The sequence below is a fragment of the Monodelphis domestica genome, chromosome 2, assembly GCF_027887165.1.
Source record: "Monodelphis domestica isolate mMonDom1 chromosome 2, mMonDom1.pri, whole genome shotgun sequence".
In the NCBI taxonomy this organism is placed as follows: Eukaryota; Metazoa; Chordata; class Mammalia; order Didelphimorphia; family Didelphidae; genus Monodelphis; species Monodelphis domestica.
Window position 1 is genome coordinate 257,086,514 of NC_077228.1, and position 12,935 is coordinate 257,099,448.

Genomic DNA, 12,935 nt, shown 5'->3' on the forward strand with positions numbered 1-12,935 from the left:
TGTGTCGAAAGCCTTTGTCAGGTCTATGAAGACAATGTAGAGACTCAGGTTCTGCTCAAGGCATTTTTCCTGCATTTGCCTCACCGTGAAGACCATGTTGATGGTGCTGCGATCTAGTCGGAAGCCACATTGTGATTCAGGCAGGTTCTGCTCTGAAACAGATGACAGGAGACTGTTGAGTATAACATGGGCGAGGATCTTTCCAGCAGTAGAGAGTAGTGAGATGTCTCTGTAGTTGTCACAAGCTGCTCGTGAGCCTTTGTTCTTGTATAGGGCTACGATGGAGGCATCTCTGAGTTCTAGGGGCATGTCTTCCTCTTCCCATATGCTGGTCAGCACTATGTGGAATGCCTGGAGCGCCTTTCCATTTAAGGCCTTGTACACCTAGGTTGGGATCCCGTCTTTACCGGGTGCCTTCCCTGCACTCATTTATTTAATGGCTTTTTGGACGTCCTCTATTGAAGGAGGGACGTCAAGTTGTTCAATGGTGCAGTTTTGGGGGATCTGGTCAAGGGCGCTTTGGTCGACTGAAGAGGGTCGGTTGAGAAGCTGACTATATATATATATTTTTTTTTTTTTTTCAATATATTGATTGGTTGGAGGTGCTGAGTATATAGTTGTCCTGGATGTTCTAGGTAGTAAGGGAGAAGGGGGCTGTGTTTTTCTCTGGCATTGGAAGTAGAAGATGTGCTGCTGTTATTATGAGTTGTGGCTGCCAGCAGCCACAAATTAATATTTTTGTGAGTGAACACTCAGAAGGGAGGTTGAAGACTGGGGGAGAATGGATGAGGGAAAAGGAGAGGGGAAACAATAAAGGAAGAAAGACTCAGAACTTCAACAACCCAGGCTCCAGCACATGTGCTTCTCTGATGGTGATAAGAGAGAGGAACACAATAAAGAAAGACTCTGAGACAAGAGAATAGTTGCAAAAGAGTAGGCCTTACAGCAAGTAGGCTCTGGGTAGAATTGAGCTCTGGTGATCAAGAGCTATGATGATCAAGAGCTTCCTCCTGTTCAGGCATACTCATTTTTATTAGGTTTACAAAAAGGAAGAGGGGAAGAGACAAAGGTGGTCAGCATGAGATAGATGTAGCTAATGCCCAAAATCAAGAGTGCATATGTCCTAAGGCATTTAAGCTTGTTTGATACAGATGTTAATTGATTGTTATTGGCATAACTAGGTGACTGAGATAACTGGCCAGTCTTCCAGAGTGTAGTCTCAGGGATGGGTTAGGAATTTGTCAAGGTCTAACTTAACTCAAGGTTAAAGAAACCAATCATTAGAAATATCATAAGAGTCAGCTTTTTGAGCACCCCTAAAATAATATGAAGATTAGTATATGTATGGACTCCTACATGAGTGAATTACGGGAGTCCCTCTCATGTAAATCCTTACCCACATGCATGTAGGGATAAATGATTATAGTCATCCCTACATTTATTGATGATGGTAATAATGTAAGGAAACCATTAATAGAAGATAGTACCAGTAAAGCATTAGAAAGGGGACTCATATGGTTCACATGACAATGAACCTCCACTCTTTCAAGGATATTTGGCTCGTCTTTTCCTCAAAGGGATTATTTCTCATATTTATGAAGTTTGGGTTCACTTTATTTTATTAGTTTCTCTGCACTTAAAATCTATTTTGCTTGTCAACTTGAACTGATTATTGAGAGAGACTATTGTGGATTGCTTCCAAATATTTGTGACTTCTGCAGGGAATTCACTACTTTTCCCACTTTTCTGTGCCCCCCACTAAAGTGGAATATGTCTCTTTTATTCTCTATCCAGAATCAAGTTTTCTCTTCAACCTTCTACTCACATCTGTATTAATTGTATGGCCAGCATTAGCAGTTATTAATTATTATCTCTTTATGTAAAGAATAAATAGTAGCAATGAAAGAAAAGAGAGGAGAAAAAGAGAGAGAGACCATGGATATGATATATTCGGCTACCAGTGTTAAGCCCTTCTAGCTACAATAGAAATTGGTTGCTTTAGAATTGTCATTCTTATGCAGATGATTCTTAGATTGTTCAGCCCTAAACTCTTTCCTTACCTCCAATCTTGTACCTCTAACCTCCTAATATACCTTTCATAATGGATATCATGGCACATCCAAAATTGAACTCAGTTTTCCCCAGAAAACTTTGTTTTCCTAACTTCCCTATTACTATCAAGGGTACCCATCCATCCTTGACTCCCCACAACAAAGTTGCCAAGTATTGTCATTTTGGCTTTCTTAGCATCTCTCCTATATATTCTTTTCTCTCTTCTGATGTTACTTCCTGTTTCAGGCCTTCATCACCTCACACCTGGACCATTGCAAAATGCTTCTAGTAGCAATTTGGAACTATGCTCAAAGGGCCCTAAAACTGGGCCCTTTGATCCAATAGTACCTCTATTAGGTTTGTATCCCAAAGAGATTTTTAAAAAAAACCCTTACCTTCCATCTTGGAGTCAATACTGTGTATTGGTTCCAAGGCAGAAGAGCAGTAAGGGCTAGGCAAAAGGGGTTAAGTGACTTGCCCAGGGTCACACAGCTGTGAAGTGTCTGAGGCCAGATTTGAACCTAGGACCTCCCGTCTCTAAGCCTGGCTCTCAATTCACTGAGCCACCCAGCTGTCCCCCAAAGAGATTTTTTTTAAAAAAGGGAATAGGACCTATTTGTACAAAAATATTTATTGCCGTTCTTTTTGTAGTAGCAGAGAATTAGAAATCAAGGAGCTATCAATTGGGGAATGGCTGAACAAGTTGTGACCTATGATTATAAAGGAATATTATTGTGCTATAAAAAAATGATGAACAGGATGTTTTCTGAAAAACTTGGACCTATATGAGCTGATGCAAAGTGAAATGAGCAGAACCAGAAGAACGTTGTATACAGCAACAGCAATATTTTTTGATGAACTATGAATGATCTAGTTATTCTCAGCAATATAGGGATCCAAGACAATTCCAGATATTCATGATGAAAAATACCAATCACTTCTAGAGAAAGCAGATGGAGGTCTGAATGCAGACCAATTCATATTTCTTCCTTCCTTCCTTCCTTCCTTCCTTCCTTCCTTCCTTCCTTCCTTCCTTCCTTCCTTCCTTCCTTCCTTCCTTCCTTCCTTCCTTCCTTCCTTCCTTCCTTCCTTCCTATTTCTTTTTTCCTCCTTCTTTCACTCAGCTATCAAATTGATCTTTTTAAAGTACAAATTAATTTCCGTAATTTCTAGTTATCTTCTTTATGCCTACAGGATCAAATGTAACAATCTCTGTTGGCTTTTAAAGTCTTCTATTACCTGTCCCCTTCCCACCTTTCCAATCTTCTTATCCATTACCTCCTTCCCCCCAGGTTCTCTGTAATCCAGTGACATCGTTGCTCTTCCCACTAGCACCCCATCTCCTGATTCTATGCATTTTTACAGGCTGACCCTGATGCTGGAAATTGGGAATAGTATCTCTCATATCCATTGCAATGCATGGAATACCTTCACAACCCCATTATACTTGCTACACTCTTGTTCTCTTGTTGCCATTCCCTAGAGTGAAAATTAAAATTAATATACATTAACTCAAATATTATATTTATAAGATTTATTAAAATAAAAACTAGAGTTAAAAAGGAGCTAACTCAAGCCATGGTCTCGAGAAAGAAAAGACAGAGGGACAAGTCACAGAAAGTTATAAACAATAATGTAAAAACACACTTAAAAGGGAAAGGATGCTGGGAAATGCAAAAGGAATTCTGGGGAATGTGGCCCTGGGGTTCAAGATTTCCACTTATACATTTTCCCCTGTGGTCCTTTTGGGAAACCAGTCAAAAAAGGGATCATTTTAAATATAACTAACTTATAAATTGCAATAATTTGTGGATAAAAGGAAAAAAGAAGAAAATCAATGATTGCTAGATGCATTGACAAAAAGCCAATTAGGGGGTAGTCCCCTTTGGCATAAGAGTATACATTCAAAACAAATGCATTCACCACCACCTCCCACCACCCCCAGTTCAAGTTCACCATATTTAAAGTTCACTCTGTATCTTCTGGTACAGTGTGTGGTCTCTGCAGACATCTTCATGACTCCTGCAAACAGTTCTTTTTCTGGATTCAGGGAGGTAACAAGTTTCTTATCCTAAAATTATCTCAAGAGAATTTAAACTTTGCATTATAGGATAACAATACAGTCTCCCCTTGAGGAGGATGGTGACAAACACAGGGATCACTCAGGGATGCATGGCTGAATTATGAGGAATATGAATCAATTGGCAAAAGAAAATCAACATCAAAAAATCCAAATAAAAGAGAAAAAATAACTTCTGGATGAAATTCAAACTATTAAAGTCTTATGTGTAAAAATTTTAGGTAAAGGAAAAACAAACCTATAACAGGTCCTTGAATCAGGGCCAAATTAAAGTGATTTAAGCAATTATGCACTTACCCAATCAGGAGCTACGACTACAGAAAGTGCCACACTATGAAAGACAGAAAAGGGACCAGATTATGGGAGCCAGGTAGGAGCCAAAGTGAGTTGCTTGATATAATAATGTAGGATGAGGAAGACCTGCCTCTGAAATGTCAAACAGCTGCAACCTGGAACACCAAATAAGTTCAAGTCCTCTTGTCTTGGCTCAAAATTTCATCAATCCCACTGAGATTGGTTGGTCTCTTTGACCTTTTGCTCTATTGGCACTATGCAGGTTGCTTTGTGCTTCTTTGGCACTATGCAGTGGCTCTTTTTGTATTCCCTTCTCCTGGAATCAGACAGAATCATTAAGCAAAAGTCCCATAATTTTTTAAGCAATCAATGGCATTATTTTTATAGTCTAAAGCTTTTTAGGTGTGCATTGACATTAAGGCAAATGTATTTTAAACATATTACTGCAAAATTTAAAAAAGTTTTTAAAAATCTCAATACTGGTGACATGTGCTTCAAATACAAAGAGGGAAAAAATTAAACTCATACTATATTGCACATGCAAGGAAAAACAATAATAAAAAAGTTTATAAATAAAAATATATAGATTATAATCAATGACACACTGTCAGCCAAGGAGAGATAGAATACAAAGGTTTCTGACCCCAAAATGAGATCCATTTCCTTTTTTATTTTTCCTTGTTAAATAGTTGTTTATTGGAAAAAGTGGGCCGAGGACAGTTTATTAGATTCAGCATAGAGCAACAATACCACACAAGTTAGGAGTAATGGGAGAGCACAAATCTCTGGGATCTCAGCCTCTTCCTGGACTTTGAGGGATGGCCTGGAGTGTTAGGACATACCCAGATGGAAGGTCTTGACTTAGTAGGCATGGTTAGAGACAAAGAGGGACTCGCTGACTGCAGCTCCTGAATTTCCAGACAACAGTCAGAACCTTCTCAGTGATATACTGACAATACTTCAGATCATGTTCTCTATCAGGAAGGATCTCTGGCTCCACAAAGGGGACAATGCCATTTTGCTGGCAAATGCTGGCAAATGCTGGCATATCGGGCTAGCACATTGGCATTCTCCATGATGGCAAGTGGAGAAGGTGTATTTTCCCCAATCAGACCCATCCTCCTTATACTGGGCACAGCACTCAGCTAGCCCATCCAGATCTTGGGTGGGAGTGTCTCCATTGGTCTCTGCCAGGGGCACTACACCTTTGTCCACTTTGATGCCCACAACACCACCCTTGACCTTTATGACTTTGGGAAAGGGACAACCATCATCAGCTTTCTGGTAAAGCATCTCATGGAAAAGGATGACACCTTCAATGCAGTCGTTCACTCTATCATCTGCTGTCAGAAATAACTGCCTATAAAAGCAGAGATTTTCTTCTGTGTTCTCAGTTCCAATGGACTGCAGCTGCTTTGAAATGTTGTCTTTATCTGTGGCCAGGATTCCCTTGCCTGGAACAACAATTCTGCAAAGTATTTCAGAGAGCTTTCTTTTCCTCCATTGGGACTTGGCAAGGCATGTTTTTTCTTTGGCTGAACTGGTAATTTCTTGGCCTCAGAGGTGAACTGCTGACCTTAATGGTGACTTTACCGGCAGGAAGACCACTTACAGTTGGGAGCTGAAGTTCTCCATTTCCTTTTTTTTGTTTGGTCAATTTCAAACATTATTCCTTAGTTACAAAAATCATATCCTATTCCTCCCTCCCCTCGCCCTACCCCTCCCATAGCCGATGCGCAATTCTACTGGGTACATGTGTCCTTGATCAGAATCCATTTCCATGTTGTTGGTGTTTTGCACATAGGATGTTCATTTAGAGTCTATATCCCCAGTCATATCCCCCTTGACCCATGTAGTTAAACAGTTGTTTTTCTTCGGTGTTTCTACTTCCAAAGTTTTTCCTCTGGATGTGGATAGTGGTCTTTCTCATAGATCCCTCTGCATTGTTCAGGATCACTGCATTGCCACTAATGGAGAAGTCCATTACATTCAATTGTACCATAGTGTCTCTGTGCACATTGTTCTCTTGGTTCTGCTTCTTTCGCTCTGCATCACTTCCTGGAGGTTGTTCCAGTTCCCATGTAATTCCCCTATTTTATTATTCCTTTGAGCACAATAGTATTCCATCACCAACATATACCACAATTTGTTCAGCCATTCCCCAATTGAAGGGCATCCCCTCATTTTCCAATTTTTGGCCACCACAAAGAGCACAGCTATGAATATTCTTGTACAAGTCTTTTTCCTTATTATCTCTTTGGGGTACAGACCCAGCAGTGCTATGACTGGGTCAAAGGTTAGACAGTCCTTTAGTGCCCTTTGGGCATAGTTCTAAATTGCCCTCCAGAATGGTTGGATCAATTCACAACTCCACCAGCAATGAATTAATGTCCCGACTTTGCCACATCCCCTCCAGCATTCATTACTTTCCTGTGCTGTCATGTTAGCCAATCTGCTAGGTGTGAGGTGGGACCTCAGAGTTGTTTTGGTTTGCATCTCTCTGATTATAAGAGATTTAGAACACTTTTTCGTGTGCTTATTAATAGTTTTGATTTCTTTGACTGAAAATTGCCTATTCATGCCCCTTGCCCATTTATCAATTGGAGAATAGCTTGATTTTTTTGTACAATTGATTTAGCTCCTTGTAAATTTGAGTAATTAGACCTTCGTCAGAGGTTTTTGTTATGAAGATTGATTCCAATTTGTTACTTACCTTCTAATTTTGGTTGCATTGGTTTTCTTTGTACAAAAACTTTTTAATTTGATGTAATCAAAATTATTTATTTTATGTTTTGTGACTCTTAAGTCTTGCTTAGTTTTAAAATCTGTCCCTTCGCAAAGGTTTGATATATATTCTATTCTGTGTTCACATAATTTACTTACTATTAACTTCTTTATGTTCAAGTCATTCACTCATTCTGAGTTTATCTTGGTGCAGAGTGTGAGGTGTTGATCCAAACCTAATCTCTCCCACACTGTCTTCCAGTTTTCCCAACAGTTTTTATCACATACTGGATTTTTGTCCCCAAAGCTGGGGTCTTTGGGTTTGTCATAGACTGTCTTGCTGAGGTCATTTACCCCAAGTCTATTCCACTGATCCTCCTTTCTGTCTCTTAGCCACTACCAAATTGTTTTGATGACCACTGCTTTATAGTATAGTTTGAGATCTGGTACTGCAAGGCCACCTTCCTTTGCATTTTTTTTTGTTATTTCCCTGGATAGCCTTGATATTTTATTCTTCCAAATGAACTTTGTTACAGTTTCTACTAATTCAGTAAAAAAGTTTTTTGGAAGTTCGATGGGTATGGCACTAACTATATAAATAAGTTTGGGTACAATGGTCATTTTTATTGTGTTAGCTCATCCTACACATGAGTAGTTAATGTTTTTCCATTTGCTCAGATCTAGTTTTAGTTGTGTGGAAAGTGTTTTGCAGTTGTGTTCATGTAGTTCCTGTGTTTGTCTCAGTAGATAGATTCCTAAGTATTTTATATTGTCTATGGTGATTTAAAATGGAATTTCTCTTTCTAATTCAGGGCGATTTTCTTGGATGATTTCTTGGAGTATGGTGTCAAGGTTTCTGTTTATTTCTGGCTTTTCAGGTAGACCAATGATTCTCAAATTGTCTCTCCTTCCTCTGTTTTTCTGATCTATCATCTTGTCAGTGCGGTATTTTATGTTTTCTTCTATTTTGTCAGTCTTTTTTTTTACTTTGCTTTATTGATTCTTGCTGTTTTGCAAGATCATTGGCTTCCAGTTGCCTAATTCTGGTTCTTAAGGCCTGGTTTTCTGCTTTAATTTTTTGATTTTCTGCTATATTTTTTTTTACTTTCTCTTTGAACTATTTTCCACTTTTCTTGTCAGAAGGCTTCCATCTTTTTGATGAGCTCCAATTTAAATTCTTCCAGAGCTTGTGGACAATTTCCAATTTTTTAGGAAGGTTTTGATTTTGTTTGAATTTCCTCCTCTACTTCCTCTGTAGCCTGGGTTTTTCCTCTGTAAAAATTTTCAAGGGTCAATGCCTTTTTTTGTTTTTCTTGGAGGGTATTTGTTGTTCCTATGCACAATTTGCCATTACTGTGGAGATTTTTCCTTCCCTTTTTAGTTAGTAATCTGAGTGATATGGGCAGGCTCTTTGTGTATGGAGTTAAGGAGCAAGGATTCTGCCTGAGGTAAGCTCTTGAATCTCTGCAGCCTCTGCTGTTCACTGCCGTTCTCTGCACTACCTTTCCAGGAGAGCCCTTGGTCCATGCTCCCCAGCCCATCGGGGTTTCAGGTGTAGCTGCTCTCAGGTGTAGGTGGTTTTAGTCAGCTCCCAAGGACCCCTTGATGGCTCACTGATTCTGGCAAGTGCTGGCTCTGACTCTGGTTCTGTAGGTGGGATGGAGGAGGGTGGATCAGGTCCCATTTTGGTGGGAGCTTTTTCACCCTCTTCTATTGTGGAAATGCCCAAATGTCACATGCCTTCAATGCTGTGCTGTACTGTAGAGTCCCTTTGTTCTTATGAATTTGGGTTTTTTGGTCTTTTGAGGTAGTTTATATTGGTGGGTGCTGAGGAAAGGAAGCATCCTGCGTCTAGACTGCCACCATGCTTACCCAGAAATCCCCTCCATTTCCTTTTTTAACTTGGCCATGAACCGTGTGAGTGCTTTGTGAAATTATTTTCACAGAGTAACAGCTTTATTGTCACACCTCTGGAGTTCCTCATACACACACTGGGCAGAATCTCCATTCTACATGTTGAGAATATTTAAAATTTTCAAAACTTTGTCAAAATATTACAGTGTGGTCTGAAATTCAAGCAGCCTAGCTTGTTGCTGCCTACTCTTAAGGAGAAGTAAATAAAATGGGAAATATGCAATGAAAATAAAAACTGCCAGTAAAAGAATTAAGTAGATCCAAACTGGACTTTTTAGCTCTACCAACACAATTGTTTCAGAGTTTCAAACACTCTTTGATATGGCATTATTCCTCAAAAAAAAAAAAAAGGCAGAATGGATTTTATTTACAGGATAAACAAAAGGGACCCTGGCTGGAAGGTAAAGGAATTAACTAGGAGGATTGGAAAAATATTGTTCTTTCACCTCCTCCCTAGAGGCAAAACTTTGAGGGAAAACAGTAACATTTGCATATGAGCAAAAGAATATTCTTTGGTGTTTTGAGTCAAAAATAAAAATCAAGCTTATTCCCCAAAATTCTGACTTCAAATACACTGATTTGGGATAACTACCCTCCCTGTGAAAAAACCTCAGTCGCAGCCCAGAGTCAGCTTTAAAACAAATCTGCTTGAAAACTAGAAGGGGGTGGGGCTGAATAGCATGGTTTTTTCTATTCCATGCTGTGGTCCCTTGCTGGAAAAAAAAAGGCTGGAACAGGCTGTAAACCCATGTTGGGGTAGGGCGGGAGGGGAAGGGATTTATACTGCACCCACTTCTTAAGAACTCCCAGGTTGTGTGTTGAAAAGACACAACACAGGGATCTGGTCTCAGGCAGGTGGAGGCTGCAGACTGGGCAGAGATTGCTCAGTGGCTGGGAGGCAGAACAGCAGCAACAGCAGGGGTAGGAGTGCAGTCGGCAGCAGGAGCCAAGGGCAGTGGTGCTGAGAGAATGCAGGGTGCATGGAAATAAAATGTGGCTTGCAAAATTTCTCTACTGTCTTCTTTCTCGAAGCCTTAATTTTTTTTTTTTAGAATTCTATTGGGATTTCCAGGTAAACATGGTGGCAGTCTAAACATAGGTCACTCCCTTTCCCCAGTACACACCGAAAAGGACTACCCCAAAAGACCTTAAGAATCATTTCCAGAGGAGCGGAGGAGCTACACAGTAGGGGGCAGCATAGAAGGTACATGGGATTGGGGCTTTTCCAGTCTGTAAGAGGGTGAAAGGGCTTCCACTGAAACGCAAACTGATACACCCTCCCCCACCCCCACCTACAGAGCCAGAGCCAGAGCCAGCGCACACCAAGATGAACAAGGGGCACCACTGGAGTGAACAAGGGACACTTCTGGGTCCTTGGGAGCTGGCTAGGACCGCAAGGGACCCACCCCTGAAAGCAGTGAGGTGGAAAACCCCAGCGTGTGAGGGAGCACAGAACTTAGGTGCCCGGAGCCAGCACGCCCGCCAGAGCCGGGGAGTGAGCAAACAGTAATTCTAGAGTGAGTAAGGGGCACTTCTAGGTCCTTGGGAGATGATAAGGACTGCCAGAGAACCACCTTGAAAGCAGCTAGACTGGAAAACCAGGCGGGCATGAGAGCACAGCCCCTGAGCGCCCCTGGGAAGATAGCACCAAGAAGGACTGCAGAGATTTGAGAGCTTGCCTAAGGCAAAATCCTTTTTCCTTAACTCCATACACAGAGAACTTGTCCAGCTGACTCAGATTTCTGACTAAAGAGGGAAGGGAAAACATCCACAAAATCATCCAGGAAAATGGCTAATTGCTCAGAGGAGCCTCAAAAAACTTCAAAAAAACAAAACAAAACAAAAAAGCAAAAAGAAGGCTGTGACCCTCGAGAATTCTTACAGAGGAAAAACCAAGGCTACAGAGGAAAAACTGGACAAAACTCAAACAAAGGCAACACCTAAAAAAACCCTAAAATTGTCCATAAGCCCTGAAAGAACCACAAATGGATCTTATAAAAAAGATGGAAGCCTTCTGGAGAGGGAAATGGGAAATGGTTCAAAAAAATTGAAGAAATAATAGCTGAATACCAAAAAATTAAAGCAGAAAACAGGTCTTAAGGACCAGAATTGGGCAACTGGAAACCAATGAACTTGTAAAATGGCAAGAATTAATAAAGCAAAGCCAAAAGACAGACAAAATAGAAGAAAACATAAAATATCTGTCTGACAAGGTGACAAGATCAGGAAAACAGAGGAAGGAGAGACAATTTGAGAATCTTTGGTCTACCTGAAAAGCCAGAAATAAACAGAAATCTTGACACCATACTACAAGAGATTATCCAAGAAAACTGCCCTGAAGTTCTTGAACAAGGGGGCCAAATAGACATTGAAAGAGTTCATAGAACACCCTCTACACTAAACCCCAAAAAAACAACTTCCAGAAATGTAATTGCCAAATTCCTGAGCTTTCATGCTAAGGAGAAAATCCTACAAGAAGCCAAAAAGAAACAATTCAGATACAAAGGAGCACCAATCAGGATGACACAAGATCTGGCAGCTACCACTCTAAAGGACCACAAGGCCTGGAACATGATATTCAGAAAGACAGGAGAACTAGGTCTTCAACCAAGAATCACCTATCCATCAAAACTGACTATGTACTTCCAGGTGAAAGTATGGGTATTCAACAAAATAGAGGATTTCCAAGTATTTGTAAGGAAAATACCAGAACTAAGTGGAAATTTTGATATCCAAACATAAAGATCAAGAGAAACATGAAAAGGTAAATATGAAAGATAGGGAAAAGGAGAGAAATATTTCTTTATTCAAACTCTCTTCTTTAAGGGATACAATTAGATCAAATTATATATGTTAATATGTGGGGAAAATGTTATCTGTAACTCTCAAAAATAGTAATTAGAAGAATCATTCATAGGAAAATATTGGGGCATTAAAGCCTATAAAATGATATACAAAAAAAAAGGATGAGGGGAATTGATGATGGTACTAAGAGATACTTGAAGAAATAAAATATATAGAATAATCTTTGTTACACAAAGATACACATAGGAAGGGGAGGGGAAGAATACTGTCATAAGAGGGAGAGGAAGAGAGTGCTAATAGGTAACACTCGAATATTACTCTCAGGGAAATCAATTCTGAGAGGGAAGAGCATCTATATCCATTGGGAGCTTGAAGTCTATCTTATCCTACAGTGTAAGGGAGAAGAGGAGACTAAGGGGGGTACGGGAGAGGAAGTTCAAAAAAAGGGAGGGAAGGAGAGGGGGAGGGAATTTAACAGACCCTAAAAAAAAACCAAGAAGGGAACAAAAAGTGAGGGGCCAGAAAGGGAAGCATATCAAGGGAGGGGAATAGGGGAATTGACTAAAAGTAAACCACTGGTTTAAATCCTTTTAAACCTTTTAATCCTTTTATAGCAAAAGAAGAAAGGTCAGAACTAGGAGAGGATATCAAAATGCTAGGGAACTCAAAAGTAACAATCATAACTTTGAATGTGAATGGGATGAACTCACCCATAAAACGTAGACTGATAGGAGAATGGATTAGAATCCAGAATCCTACCATATGTTGTCTACAAGAAACACACATGAGGTGAGTAGATACTCACAAGGTCAAAATTAAAGGTTGGAGCAAGACCTATTGGACGTCAACTGACAGAAAGAAGGCAGGAGTTGTAATCATGCTATCTGACAAAGCCAAAATAAAAATAGACCTGATTAAAAGTTATAGGAAAGGTAAATACATCCTTTTAAAAGGGATAGGGAAGGTAAATACATCCTTATAAAAGGGAGTATAGATAATGAGGAAATATCACTAATCAACATGTATGCACCAAATGGTATAGCACCCAAATTTCTAATGGATAAAC

The 12,935-nt window shown here is 39.9% G+C and overlaps 1 pseudogene; it reads right to left on the bottom strand.

The window, feature by feature from the left end:
• Positions 1-5,217: 5,217 nt before the first annotated feature.
• LOC100013225 (fructose-bisphosphate aldolase A-like) lies at positions 5,218-8,677 on the bottom strand (annotated as a pseudogene).
• Between the last annotated feature and the right edge of the window lie 4,258 nt (positions 8,678-12,935).